Source organism: Vigna unguiculata, chromosome 6 (assembly GCF_037176805.1).
Source record: "Vigna unguiculata cultivar grain cowpea cultivar isolate G323 ecotype 2 chromosome 6, ASM3717680v1, whole genome shotgun sequence".
Taxonomy (NCBI): domain Eukaryota; kingdom Viridiplantae; phylum Streptophyta; class Magnoliopsida; order Fabales; family Fabaceae; genus Vigna; species Vigna unguiculata.
The window spans coordinates 26,841,576-26,857,799 of record NC_140797.1 but is presented as its reverse complement, the minus strand read 5'-3'; the positions used below and the strand labels follow the sequence as shown (position 1 = coordinate 26,857,799).

The 16,224-nt window shown below is 32.1% G+C and overlaps 1 pseudogene; it reads left to right on the top strand.

Annotated features, from left to right (window-relative positions):
* The first annotated feature begins 4,064 nt into the window (after positions 1-4,064).
* On the top strand, positions 4,065-5,294 carry LOC146885701 (uncharacterized; annotated as a pseudogene).
* Positions 5,295-16,224: the final 10,930 nt, after the last annotated feature.

Sequence of the window (16,224 nt, the reverse complement as noted above, 5' to 3'; positions counted from 1 at the left end):
AGCTCATAAGAAATTAACACATAAGTTAATAATATCAAAATACACCCAACTATGTTAATCTAGTAAGTTCTTGGTCAAGACCTTAACACCCCAAGGCTTTTCAACCTTCAATTCACACAAATAGTTAGCCCTGGACTTAGGATTTATGATACTCACACGAACCTGCCCGCTCGTGGTCCTGCCTCTAAGAACCTCCACGCTCGTAGTCCTGCTCTACGAACCACCCTGCTTGCAGTCCTACTCTACGGACCTCCCCACCCGTAGTCCAACACACGTGATCCACCAGCTACGAACCTCCTCGCTCACAACATCTCTCAAGTGAGAGCATGGAACATACGAACATACCCACTCGTATCCCCACACGAGAGTAAGAGGATATGAACCTCATCGCTCATATCATCATGTGTTCACCACCATCCATGAACCTATCCGCTCATGGCACAACATCTCCTGATCCAAGTCTCGCATTACTGCGTATAAGCAACACACGCAACCCATTACCTGCAGCGTTATCGCCTGGCGCAGCCTAAGCGCCGCCATGCAAAATTACTATGCAAACCGCTTGGCGGGACCCTTGTCGTCAGGCACCAGGCCTTTCCCAAACCCACTGTTTCAGGGTCTATCGCCTGGCGGAGCACACCTTGCAACCAGGCGCTACACAGTATAGGGACACCCCTGGTGGTCCTACGCCTAGCAGTCACACCCGTGCCGCCATGCGCTATATCAGTAATGATATTCTACTGGTTTTAGCACCCAAATAGATTGAACTTACAATCTCATGTACTCCCCACAAGTTCAGATATGCACTCTCCAATCAAGGTTAATTTCTTGGTAACCCACCACCCTAACATGATTCCACTCCTACAACCTCATCCCCAGCCATCCAATTAAACTCTAAAATAGTAAGGTTTCAATATTGTCGCCTAACGGCCAATAAGATGCTGCCAGGCAGCACATCAGTATCTGGAAAAATTCTAGGTTTTTTGCGCCTGAGAACACCAATAATTTAACCTGCAAAATTCTAGTATTTCACCCACGACACAATATTTCTCAATTATTCTATTTTTGGATGCGTGCTTAACCAATAACATCATACTAATCCAATCAGAACATGATTGATTCACGATTATACTTAAGTAATCAAATTACTAAATCATCTTCCCAAACCCTATCAAGGTTAACGCAATTGAATGTCTCTCATTGAATCCCCAAGGTTCATCCAAACACACAGGCATTCGTACATTCATACTTTTCATGATTTCCCATCGTACACATGAACAATCTCAAAGAACCCAATCCATCACAAAATTCAAAACACACCCTGAACAAAAGCATGCTTGTGTCGCCTGACGGCTCATTCAAAGCCGCAAGGCGGTTTCTGGAAATTTTCCAGAACACGAAGATGAAGAGATTTTGATCATTCATAGGCATCATATTCATACAGTATAACACGAAAATAATTATAGAATATATACACACGTAAGGAAACTCTCCTAACCTGGATAATTCTTGCTCACTTGGAAGAATTAGGACTTCTTTTGTGCCACCATTAGTCCAACCTTGGCCTTCTCCAAATGCACTTGATGCTCTGCTCAATTCCACTCAAAATCACCTTCAGACTCCCTCTCTCACTGCAAAATTCGTTTGCCCTTTTGCTCCCTCACTTTTTCTCTCTTTCCTCTTTAAAAACCACCTTAATTAGACCATTAACTAAGCCTTAATGCTTGTTAGTGATATGAAAACGAAAATGACTTTGAATGTGGTGTTAATGGCCATTCAAAGACCATTAGTGGCTGCCTTCCCAGCTCACTAGGCTGCCCTTCTTGCAGTTAGGGTTTTTCTACCCTTTCATGTTCATGTCAAAAGAAAATTTGGCAAAAATAAAATTTGGCAAAAAGAAAGTTAAATTCGTTCCTAGAAGGTTTGAACGCACAACCACTAAACTACAAAGTCAATGCACAACCAATTCATGTTTCATGATAATTCCTACAATTTTAGGATTACATTATCACTAATCACATTCAAACATAATAGTAAAATAATACACATATTAAAATATCATCCAATTGGGTTCAAGTCCTCTCACACAATCAAGTACTCTCAATCATTTGAGCTAGTACTTTTCCACATCTAACAATTCGCATTAAATGCCATAAAGGCTCATACTACCCGCATTTATTAAATAATTATTTATTTAATTATTTAATTTTCTCGAGTCTCGCAACTACAAATATATTTGAAGGCTCCAAAAGAGCTATTATACTTCTACCAAGAAGTTTAATAGAAATTTATTAAGAGTTTCAAGATATTTGTCTAAATGGATATCATATTGAGAGAAATAATGAAGAATATATGAAATATCTTTATATCACTATAATTGATTTGAATGAAAAAAAAATGTGTATTGGATAAATTATCAACCTTTTCTTATGGTGTACACATACATTAGTACAATTGATATGCATATCATGGTAAACCAGAAGTTTAGGAATCAAAATGAATGCCTTATTTGGCATGATCAGTTGGATAGTTTGTACTACACATATATTAATACAATTAAAATGCATGTCATGGTAAACATGAAGTTTACGAATCAAATATGAATTCCTTGTTTAACATGGTTAGTTGGGTCATCCTTGATCTACTATGATGCGAAAAAAAAGAGAGCTGAAAAACTTATATGGACACCCACTTAAGAGTAAAAAAAAACTTCTTCAGACTAATAAGTTCTCATGTACTACATGTTCACAAAGGAAAGTTGATAATAAGACCATCACCAGAAAAATTAGAAATGAGTCAATCTCATTTTCAAAACGAATACAAGGTGATATTTATGGTCCAATACACCCATCATGTGGATCATTTAGATATTTCATGATTTTAATTAATGAATCAATTATATGGTCACATATTTGTTTATTATCAACTCGTAATCAGGCAATTGCAAAGTTATTAGCAAAGTTAAGAGTTCACTTCCCAGATTATTCGATTAAGAAAATCTTTTTTGATAATATTGGTGAAATTACATCTCACACTGTTCATGAGTATTGTATATTAATTGGAATTCCCAGTAGCACATGTTCATACTCAAAAATAGACTTGTGGAATCATTACTAAAATGTCTAAAATTGGTTGCAAGACCATTACTTATGAGAGCTAATCTTCCAATGGTTACTTGGGGATATGCAATTTTTCATGTTGCAGTATTAATTCACATCAAGCTAATAAGTTATCACAAATACTCTATTATGCAGTTGGTTTTCGGTCACTAACCTAATATTTCTCATTTAAGAATTTTTGGGTGTGGTGTATATGTTTCAATTTCCCCACCAAAATGGATTATGATGGGTCCTCAAAGACAATTGAGAATATATGTTGGATATGACTATTTTAGAAATTCAGCTACCTTGGATTGGATTGCATGCTCGACCCATGTCATGATTTTTCTATCAATTATCTATATCCTTATTATAAAAGCCAAAATTTGTGTACTACATATAGGACATCCAAACTTCTCTTTTTAAAATACTTGATGAAACCTTCATAAAGTCCTAGAAATCACATATTTTTAAAAAGAGAAAAATGAATGATTTATTTTTGTTATTTCCTTCCTTGGTATGATATATATTGATGAATGAAAGGGTTACATATTTAATTATTGGTGAAACATATTTCTTATATTCTTATATATTATAACTTTCAATCAAAAAATGTTATAAGTGTTAGTGTATTTTATAAAATACTCATTGTCATTTTGCTTAGGTATCTGTTTCAATGGATAAATCTTGGATTGCTAAGCCTCGAAATACAATTAAATATTCAATTAGTTTAAAAAATTCTTAGATTTTGCTTTTGATAATGGGGCTATTGGAGATACAATTAAATGCCCATGTCCCAAATGTGGGTTTATGAAATGACAAACTAGAGGTGTAGTTGAGGAACACTTGATTTTAAAAGCATTTCCCAAAAATTATGTTGTATGGAATCTTCATGGTGAGAAACAAATAGAAGATATTTCTAGTAATGAAGATGATATACAAGAGGCATTTCATTTTGAAAATCCAATGGAAACAATGATCAATGAAACATTTGGGCATTATAGGCAAGAAGGTACTAATTTAGGCAGAACACAACCATTGGGTGTAGATGATGTTTTGAATGAAAGGTCAAGGGAGGATCATAATGAGTTCAATGAGTTTCTCAATGATGAAAATCAAACATTATGTGACGGGAGCAAGTACACAAAATTAGAGTTTGTAATCAAAATATATCATATCAAGGTTTTGTGTGGATTAAGTGACAAGGCAATGACTATGATCCTAGATTTGTTAAAAGATGCATTTAATGAAGCAAAGTTGCCTATTTCTTTTTATAAGGCTAAGAAAATCATCAACAAACTTGGTCTTAACTATACCAAAATAGGTGCATGTCTGAATGATTGTATGTTATATTTAAGAGATGATGAAAAAGATTTGCAAACATGCAAACATAACGGTACATCTAGATGGAACCCAAAGAAGAAGAAAAAAGCAACCTGCAAAATTTTGCGTTACTTTCCATTGAAACCAAGATTGCAAAGATTGTTTATGTGTTCTAAGACTGTAGAGCATATCAGATGATATTCTTTAGAGAACGAGGATGGGTTCATAAGGCATCCAAGGGACGGTGACGCATGGAAAACCTTTAGTTTATTACATCCTGAATTTGCTTCTGATCTTCGAAATGTTCGTTTAGGCCTTGCTAGTGATGGTTTTAATCCTTTAGGTACTATGAGTTCTACTTATAGTATTTGGCCAGTATTTTTAATTCCATACAATCTTCCACCATGGATATGTATGAAGCACACTTCATTGATCCTATTCATGATCATTCCAGGCAAGCAAATGCCAGGAAATAATATTGATGTGTACTTACAACCCCTTGTGGATGAGTTACGTGAGCTATGGAATGATGGTGTGAAGTCCTTTGATTCTTCATTAAATGAAACTTTTAGGATGCGAGTAGCTCTAATGTGGACAATTAGTGACTTTCCTGACCTAGGCATTTTATCTGGTTGGAACACACACAGGTTTAGCTTCCTTACTTGTAACTTTGATGTAGAACCTTGTCATCTTCCTCATAGGAAGAAGTGGTGTTTTATGGGGCATCGTCGCTTTTTGAGTAGAAACCATAAATTTAGATTAAATCGTGTTCACTTTGATGGGAGCACTGAAATAAGGAATCCACCACTAAAATTATCAAGATCTGACATTTTTAGGCAAGTTGAAAATATTACTGTTACATTTGGGAGATGAGGAATTTTGGACGGTAGAGGAAAAAGAAAAAAGAAAAGAAGTTAAACAATGGAAAAAATGAAGCATTTTCTTTGAACTTTTGTATTGGGAGTCTAATTTGTCACGTCATAATTTATATTTTATGTATATTGAAAAAAATGCATTTGACAATGTGGTATATTTTGGACACAATGTTTTTCGTACGGTTAAAGATAATATTAATTAGTTTGATTTATAGGATCAGAAGTGTTTCAACCTATCAAGAAAGTTAAGGTTGTAATGAAAAATATAGGATCAGAAGTGTTTTTACTATTTCATATATATTTTTATTATAACTTGGTGGTTTAACATTTATCATTCATGATCATTGCAGATGATGAAACTAGGGAATTCCCAAACAAATAATAATTAAGGGAAAAGTTTATAAAATTGCGGAAACTGGTAGCAGTTCTATGGAAAAGAAATCCTCCAAGCCAAACTTTTCCTTTTTTCTGTATATTGTTAATGATTTGGAGTTGAAAATGTTGTGATTGACTATTGGAGATATCCAAAGAATAAGTTCCCTTGCAGAATGGTAATTTAGGAAATTCCCCAGTTTCTTGATTAGGCATTTCTCGAGCTAATAAGGCAATTCTTAAGTCTTAACCAATTGATACTCATTTGGCCACACGAAGACCACATGTTAGAGAAATTAATTTTGCAAGATTTTGTCTAACCATTAGTAATATTGTGTATTCTACAGTTGTGTGTTAAAAAACAATTCTAACAATTATCAATCCCATGGCATTCATTCATTCCCCTTATAGTTCTTGTGTATTCTGCAGGTGCTCTTATATGATGTCGTTATATTGGTTTTGATATTCCCCTTTGGTCATTTATAAATTGATATTCAGACAATGACTTAACGCATATCACCATATTGACTTGGCATGTGGCATGATATTGACATGACACATGACAAAAATAATTTTTAAAAACAAATTAAAAAAAAAAAACACATACTTAATGTTGTTAGTATCATACTTCCAGAAATGACCTAATTGCTACATATTTTAAAATATATGGATCCAATTGAGACTAATAAAAATCTACGCCTTATTAAATATTTTGGTACAAAAATGATGACAAATGAAGTATTTTAACCTATTTTTTATTTGTAAGATAAAGTCATTGCTTGTGATATACTAAAAAAGTATATCAAAATTAATAAAAAATAGTTATAATTTTAAAATAATACTAAAAAGTAAATTATTAAATATATTATATTAAAAAAATTAAAAGTAATTATTATTCATATATTAAATAAAATAAATTATGTGTAATTACATTTGTTATATAAAGGCTTAAATAATGATTTGATCATAGTTTTCGTTAGGTTTTTTCAATTTGGTTCTACTTTTTATTTATTTTTTCAATTTGGTCCTAATATTCGTCAATTTTATTCAATTTGTTCATTTTCGCTAACACTATTAAAATAATTAACGGATTGTGAACACTAATTGTCATGTGTCATTTTATGATTTTTTAATATTTTTAAAATTATTATTTTTCATTTAAAAAAAATATTCACGTGTCAAGCTCATATCATGCCACATGCCATTTTGTGACTTTTTTAATTTATTTTTTTTATTTAAAAAATTTCACGTGTCAAGCCAATATCATACCACGTGTGAAGGTTATTTTTTTATATTCAACTAGTCTCTCACCCGTGCATATACAAGGGGTCTTTTTTTTGTTTTTATTTTTTAAATAATATAATTGATATTATATTTATTATTTATAGAAAATGTGTAATTAATTTTTAAATAAAAATTAGGGTTAAATATGTTTTTGATCCCTCAAGTTTCAGCAAAATTTGGAATTAGTCCCTCATCAAAACTTTTGACCAATTTAGTCCTTCATCTTTTAAAATGCATGAATTTAGTCCTTTTAACCAAATTTTGTTAAGTTTATCTGACGTTTCAAGCGCATTTTATGATAGTATTTAAATTATTTACACTGTTTGACACATTTTTGCTTCAATGTTAATTTAAATACTATCATGAAATGTGTCTAAAATGTCAAATAAACTTAACAAAATTTGGTTAAAAGGACTAAATTCACGCATTTTAAAATTTGAAAGACTAAATTGGTATAAAGTTTTGATGAGGGACTAATTTCAAAATTCACTGAAACTTGAGGGACCAAAAACGTATTTAACCCTAAAAATTATTAAGAGAAAAGAAATAAAAAATATACATTTTTTAATAGTAACCTATACGTACCTTTTTTTATTTAAATATAATATAAAATTATCTCATAAAAATATTATATTATAGTTTTATAAATTTAATAATAATATTTATAATTTATAGTCATTGTAATAGAAATATTTAAATAAAATAAAAATAAATATTATCAATTTTTATTAAATAAATATTTAAAAGTAATATTATACTAATATTTTACTACTACTAATATTATCAATAAATTTAATAATAACAACAATCATATATAATCATAATATTAATATATGATATGTTAATATTGTTAATAATACTAATAATAATAATAACAACAATAATAACATCAATAATTTTATTATTACTAATAATGTTAATAATTTTTATAATAACAAAATATAATAGTAATAATACTAATAGTAATACTAATAATTTCACTATTAATTTAAGTATTAATTTTCGTATATTATAATTAATAATTTTTCTAATTACTCTTTTACTAATAATAATAATAATAATATATAATAATAATGTTAATAATACTAATAATAATATATAATAATAACATATAATAATAATAATTATTATTATTATATTAATATTAGTTATAATTTTATTACTATCATTATAAATAATATTTATAATAATAATATTATTAATAATTAAAAATAATAATAATACTTATAAAAACATTACAAATAATAATATTATTAATAATTACAAATAATAATATTTATAAAAATATTACAAATAATAATATTACTTATAATTAATATTATAGTTAAAATCATAAATAAATGAAAAAATAAAAACAAATTGGTTTTTGTAGGATTTGAACCCGGGTCTTTTTGTTACACAGTTTTAAAATGACGAAAAAACTAAATTTTATGACACTTGTCAATAAAAGAGGATAGGTAATGTAATATGTAATAGATGTAATAGATTTGGTCATAATATTTTTTTTTTAATTTAACATTTTTGTTCTTTTCCAAATTGAGATAAAATTTAATTTGTATATAAATTTTATATGGATATTCTTATTAAAATACATATTTTTATTAAATATTTTTAATTTAGAGTTAGAGTTGGTTTAAAATTAAAACGAAAAATTTCAAAGTAGGCAATAATATCATTAATTTAAAATTTTAATTTCCTCTTAAAAATTTGAAAGTAGGATATAACACCATTAATTTAAGTATTTTTAACCTCTTGTAATTTTAAATTAATGGTGTTATTGCCTACTTTTAAATTTTTCGTTTTAATTTTAAACCAACTCTAACTCTAAATTAAAAATATTTAATAAAAATATACATTTTAATAAGAATATCCATATAATATTTATATACAAATTAAATTTTGTTTCAATTGGGAGAAGAACAAGAATGATAAATGTAAAAAAGAAAAAAAGATTAGGATGAAATTGAAAAAAAATAACGAATATTAGGACCAAATTGAATATAAAAAACTGACCCTGACACGTGGCATGATATAAGATTGACACGTGAAATTTTTTTAAAAATAAAAAAATTAATTTAATTAAAAAAAACAAAATGACACGTGACATGATATGAACTTGACACATGGACATTTTTTTAAATATTTTTTTTAAAATTAAAAAAAAAATTACAAAATGACACGTGCCAATTACTGTTCATAATTCATTAACTATTTTAACGGTGTTAGCGAAAATGACCAAATTAAATAAAATTGACGAGGACCAAATTGAAAAACAAATATAAAAAGTATGACCAAATTAAAAAAACTGAATGAAAACTATAACCAAATCATTATTTAAGCCTTATATAAATAAATAAATACGCAATTTAATTTATTCATAATACAATAATTTAATTGCATTCATTTAAAATATTATTTTTATTTTTATTTTCTTAATTTATATTTTATATAAATTAAATATATTTTTAGTCTTTCTATTTGCATGCAAATTGGAAAATTCGTTCTTATATCAAAGTTCATATAAAATTTATCTTTATACTTCATGCATGAATACAACATGCAAAATTTTTAGGTTAAGTGTGTTTTTACTCCTTCTATTTATATGTATAAGTAAAATTCGTTTTCATACTTTAATAACATGAAATATGTATGACTGAATCAAAAGAAAAAAGAATGTAAAATAAGAAAAAAATATATATTATTTTTAAATTACATATAACGTGTTTTGTCTTTTTAATCTGGTCAATATAACTGTAACACCTCATTTAATTTATAATCATGATTAAAAAAAGTGTCACACATGATAATACAGAAACACAGTCCTGGAGTTTAAACACTATTCCATACAATAATCAAGGCACACAACTATGCCACAACTAAACTAGATACAATGTTCATCAGTACTCAAAATAGGAAATTAAAAGACAGACTAGTACATAGGCCATAACCCCAAAAAGAAAGTCCAGAGCAGTAGAATCCAGCTCAGATGGCTAAGCAGCGGAACCGTCACCTCCCTGTTGACCACGGGTGTTTCTCGCATATGCTCACATCAATAAATTGATGATCATCGCAAAAGGAGAAGAACCACATACAAGACAACCAAACAAGCAAACATGGTACGCTAGAGCAGAAACAGTTTATCAAGCAATAACATGTTATTACACAATCCAAAACAATATTCATCAACCAATCATGTTATGACTTCTCAAGCAATACACTAGACTAGGACTTGACTCATCTGAATTACATATAATCAGGTGGGATTCAGCGGATGCTTGCACTTGTGGTGGATTATCGTGCTCACCCCCGAGCTAAGTGTTACAAGTGTTACAATGTTTCAATCCCTCACACACAAGGTTAGCCCTTAATGAGTTTTAGGCCTCCTGCTACTCTCACCACAAGAGTGAGTCCGCTCTAAGTGAGACTAACTGACTCCTTAGAGTGTCAGGATGCAACCTTACCTTGAATCCTTACCAAATTATATAGATGGGGCACCACCATGGACTCCCACTAATAGGGGCCATAGAATTATGTCCCGACCACTGAAGCACCTTCAGGAAGTCTCACCTAAAGACTCGTGGATTTACATACTGACAACATACCAATCACATTCCAAACAAACAAATAATATTGATCATGCATTTAACACCTCATGCCATCCTTTGTAACCCATCCTCATTCATATTCCATGTTGATTTCATACCATCCCATTCTTCCCAATTCAGGGATATAGAACTTCACCTCATACCACTACCATGCCATCAATGTAACATTATTGTTCATACCGAATTCATGACCACATATATAACCAACCATTTCATTGAAATCGCATGCCAAGATTTATTCAAGTTCATCATTCACAATCCATGAATCACATCACTCATGCAAATTCATTCATCTCATACTTTATAAATGCATACCAAGACATACATATATCACAAAATAATATTCATCCCAAATAAATGAGTGCCAACATTTAAGTACCTGCAATTCCATACAATCAAGCACAACCCACAACCATAATTCTTACACCAAAATTTCTAAGAAAATTTATTATCACAAAACAAAAATCATTGCAGTAATGCGTGACACATTTCTCAAGTTACAGACATCTAATCGACGATCCAACCGGTCAAACCATAAAATAGCATGTTATGAACCAAATGTCAAAATTTGATCTCAATCCAACGGTTAATGAGTCGGGAAAGTAAATTTTACTAAAACTGTGCATATCAGAAAAACACGCAGTCGCTCAGTGACCCAGTGCAACGCATCCAAAATACGAAAAATAACGTCAAATATCACAGTTTCATGAATATTTGAACCCCTAACTTAGAAATATTCCAAAAACTAACATTTTCCCTAATCTTATCTCATATTTCACAAAACAATAATCGCATAAGATAGAAATAACGTGAAACCCTAGCTTCCCTTACCTAGAAAAGGGCTAGCCAAACGACCTCGACACTTAAGCGAATAAGCACGAAAGTTCCCGAAGTAGATTTAAGAGCTGAAAACCCTAACACAAATGGGGTACGAGATTACTACAAGGAACCCTAACAGTAATTACGAAGAACCAAACCAGCGAAGAAGAGTATGAGTTGACGAACCACTTACGTGAGCAAAAACGAGATCGAGCTAAACTTGAATCTGATTGAACTTCAAACCCTAGCAGAGCCCTGGGAAAGGAAAAGGAGAGTAGGTAAGTGTCAACACCCAATTTCGTCTGGGTAAATAAATTTATTTTAAAAAAATTCAGAAAATTAAAAAAATGTGAAACATTATTTTCTTCATAGATTTTCAAACTTTAATTTTAAAAAAAAAAGAAAAAACCTAGAAAAAAAAGAGAAAAAAAAGGGAGGAAGAGCCCAATTTGTTGTTGTAACATCCCGTCCGGATATTACGAATTTAATTAAATAAAAAGAAATAATACATGAGCATCATTTATGTAAAAACTCATTTATTAATAACACCTCATTTCCCAAAACACGGGAAATGTAAAACTTCATTAAAAATCACTAATAAGTCCATACATACAAAATGTAAGTTTAGTCAAGTAGGCCATGAGCCTTTACATCATATGTTAAAATAGAGTGACAAAACATGAACATAAAAATCCCCATTATCAGCCCCTCTCCGCAGCTAAGCCTCACCAGCTCCACTTGCATCATCACCTGTTCACGTGTACCACGTACACGATCATCGCCAAACACAAACAGATAGGGTGACCTAATAGTTAAAACATACAAAACATATATCACATATACATATACATGTTAACCAGTACAAATAGTATAACAACAACACAATTCTTCTTTTCTCTTCCCACAGAATCTGACCCTATTTCCAACACATGGCCACCACCATGTGTACCGATGCATTTAATGGAAGTCATGTTACCTTCCCTCCACATGGCCACCACCATGCATAATAAGTACATCAGGAAACCTCGCTTGAGTTTCTCTCATGGCCACAACCATGTAAGCAGTGTTCTATATCTTCTAATGAGTATCTCCAGGTGCCTTGCTGCCACACCTATCGGCCACAACCGATAGAGCACGTGCGAAAACCATACTACGGATCACACATCGTAACGCCAGGTGGAGTTCCCAAATACGAACATAGTCCGTAATGTCCCAGGACTACCAAACTCGTCAACAACCACTGAGGAGAGCAATCCATCTGGACCCATCCGTACTGGCCACAACTAGCACACTCACACCGGCACACTCGCCAACCCGAGCCACAACTCAAGGTTCCTCGTGTTCATCCGCTATCCCGAGCTACAACTCAAAGGAAATCATTCCGGGCCACAACCCATAGAATGCCACGTGCTTAACCCCTATCCTGAGCCACAACTCAAGGATACGTTCCGGGCCACAACCCTTGGAACACCAGCAAGCCCACCATCGAGATATCCTTAGAAGCCTTATAGACCATGCTCTATAATTTCCACTTCATCCCATTAATATAGCAATGACACCTGCTGTGGAAGTTTCTCATCCCACTCACTCTCTCAAAATAAACTCCTTTGTATAACCTGTCCAACCTATCTCGCCTAAGCGAGATCATTCTCGCTTGGGCGAGATTGCCACTCGCCCAAAATTGACAAACCTCGTCTAGGCGACGAGTGCAACAATAACCACCAACCTTACCTCGAGATCTCGCTTAGGCGATGGGGTGCTCGCCTGAGCGAGACGCCTTTCCGCTCAGAACAGCATTCGATCTCGCCTACGTAAGATGTCCATCAACACCTAAAACACCCACGAATTCTCGCTTGGGCGAGGTATACTCGCCTAAGCAAGATGACCCATCGCCCAAGACCAAACCACATCGCTTGGGCGAGATACATGAGCACGATTAGAGAACACACGCCCCTGCCCGTCTCGCCTAGGCGAGCCTAGCTCGCCTGAGCGAGAATTGCAGGTTTTGGCTCAATTTTCGCACTTCCTCTAAGCTTCTCAGAAAACAGCCTTCCAAAACCCTATTCTCCTCTTAGATTTTGCCTTTTATAGGTCTTACTAATTGGTTAATTAAAAAAAACGTGAATTAACTTTTATTTTTATTCAAGGCCCATCACTTAATAGTTTTTCAGCCCCTTTTAGCTACCCCCTAAGGTCTCTCTCATCTATTCATATTCAGCCACACAACCTTTTAGCAAAAAGAAGTTAAATTTGAGTCCACCCAGGTTCGAACCCACACCATGCCAAAGTAGTATCAACTCTAAACCATCAGGCCAACCCATGTTTCTAAGTGTGGCCCAACATATTATAAAAACTTTAATAACAAAATACACATAATTGACATACTTAGGACTCGAACCTAAGTCCTCACACACAATCAAAGCACTCTCAACCACTTGAACTAGCACTTTTCCACGTCATACATAAAAGAAATTAATGTCATAAATACACTAGGCTCCCGCATTTATTATTTAATTATTTAATTAATTAATTAAATTCGCGGGTCTTACAGTTGTGAGCCCAATAACTCAAATATTTTCTACCTTTTTGTTCCTGATAGAGAAATTAGTAATATAATAATAATTAGAAGCAATATCTCTTCAAATGGTAAGAATCAATATTATTAATTGGGATTGATTTTGTGCTCTGATTTGTTACTGATGATGATTGATTTTATGCTCTGTTTGACTGCGATTTGATCCCTATAATTTGTTGGTATCATGACCAATTCCTTCCTTATAGTGTTCATTACAATTAAGGCTAAGATTGCATTGATATTGTAAGGTGTGAGTATAAATATTCACTCTGTCAGGACAAAGAAAAGATTCTCTACACTTCTCTAATTCTTTCTCGTCACCATTCCCCCATACACACCTCCTTTTTTATCTCTCTTTAAAAAAACATATTGAAGGGGTAGAAAAAAAGAAGAAGAAAACATTCTCTACACTCTATTTCTCTTATTACCACCCACATAGACAATGAAAATTTGTTAAGGTACGTCACTCTCAATTCTTTCATCTTTTGATTTAGTTTTTTTTTTTTCAATTTTCATTCTTTTTTTTTAAATCATAAAAAATATTTTTTCCCCTTTCTTTATTGTCTGCCTGCCCGCTCGCGTTGCATGACATCCAATTTAGACTTTCGATTTTTTTAATATATACAGATGATCTAAAATTAAAAAATAGCTTTCTTTGTTTACTCTTTTATATCTATTTGGTTGCTCACGTCGCAATGACATCCAAAACTACTTTAAAATAACTTTAAAAAAATATTAAAAATTTATAAATGATTAAAAAAATAAAAAAATAAAAGATTAGAAAAAAAGAATTTATTACAAGTGTCTATCCGGTCGCTTGCGTCGCGTGACAACAATTTTAAAATAATACTAAAATTAAAAAAAAAAGGTTTTCAAAATTATTAAAAAAAGTAAATCATTTTTCAATTTTTTTCAAATAGTGGTTCATTAAGAACTACGTGATCATTGATTCTCCATTGTGAGATGCGTAGGAGCAAGGCCAGTCCTTGTCAGATTCAACTCCAAAAAATCAAATCATTTTCTCAATTGTTTTTTCCAAATATCTTTTAAAGAACTACGTAACCCTGATTCTCTATTCACATGGAGATACGTAAGAGCGAGGATTAATCCTCGTCGGGCCCAAAAATTCAAAAAAATATTTTAGTTTTCTTTTGTAAATTCATTTATTATTATTTTTGGGGAAAAATAAATATTTTGAAAACCACATCATTTTGTACGTTTAATTAAAGGTACCGTCTTAGGATGGGCATTGTGAGGTGCTAATACCTTCTCCACGCGTAACCGGCTCCCGGACCCAAAATCTGATTTTTCGTAGACCTTGCTTTTTTTTATGGTTTTCCATAGTTTCCTATAATAACTATGGTGGCGACTCCAAACTCTATCTTTACAAATTTTTATTTTTGGTTCGTCGTCTCATTGCGATTTCGGTTACGACAGATGGCGACTCCACTGGGGATGCTAAAAGGTCAGGCCATTTATTTGGATATGCAAAATGGATGTGGTTTTTCTTCATATTTTTTCTTTCTCATTTTTTTTGGGTATGTGTTTTTTTATCTTTTTTTATTTAGAATAATTGTATGTGTATATTCTTCTTTATTTTTGTATTTGGAATAATTGTCAGGTGTGGGTTTGGGTATACATTAGGTTCTCCCTTCACACACACACACACACACATTTTGTTCATTACATGAGTGGGGCCCTATACCCGGGTCTAAGTTGCTTAGAATTAGAGGGGATTTTTTAACAGTGTCACAATGGATGTACTTCCCAAGTGGTCATTGTGAGAACCCCAGCTAGAGTTGTTTGCTTCATTGGTACTCCCACTTCTTGTTGTTTACCAACTGTCGTGGGAAATGCCATGAAGTGGGCCATAGCTCTAGTGAGCTTGATATTTAGGTATTAGGGAACTATTCTTGTGAGCACATATACTTTCCTTTAGAACTTTAAGCATCAAACCCATGTTAAATAAAGGCACAAAAGGGAGAATATTTGCGTCCTTTACCCTCATCTTTTCTTGTATATAATAATAAATTCATCACAATCACACCATTATAAAAAAAATGCCTCCTAAGGTATAAGCATGCATTTCATTAGCATATCACATGAATAAGTGCTCTGCGATGCACAAACATGCATTTGCATTCCCATTTTGTGGTCATCCATGGTACCATGTTCATAGTTTCAACATGTATATGCATAATTTAAAAAAAAAACAAAACAAATAAATTCAAATTGTTTCCCATTTTTCTTGTTAATGATTTCTTGGAATATTT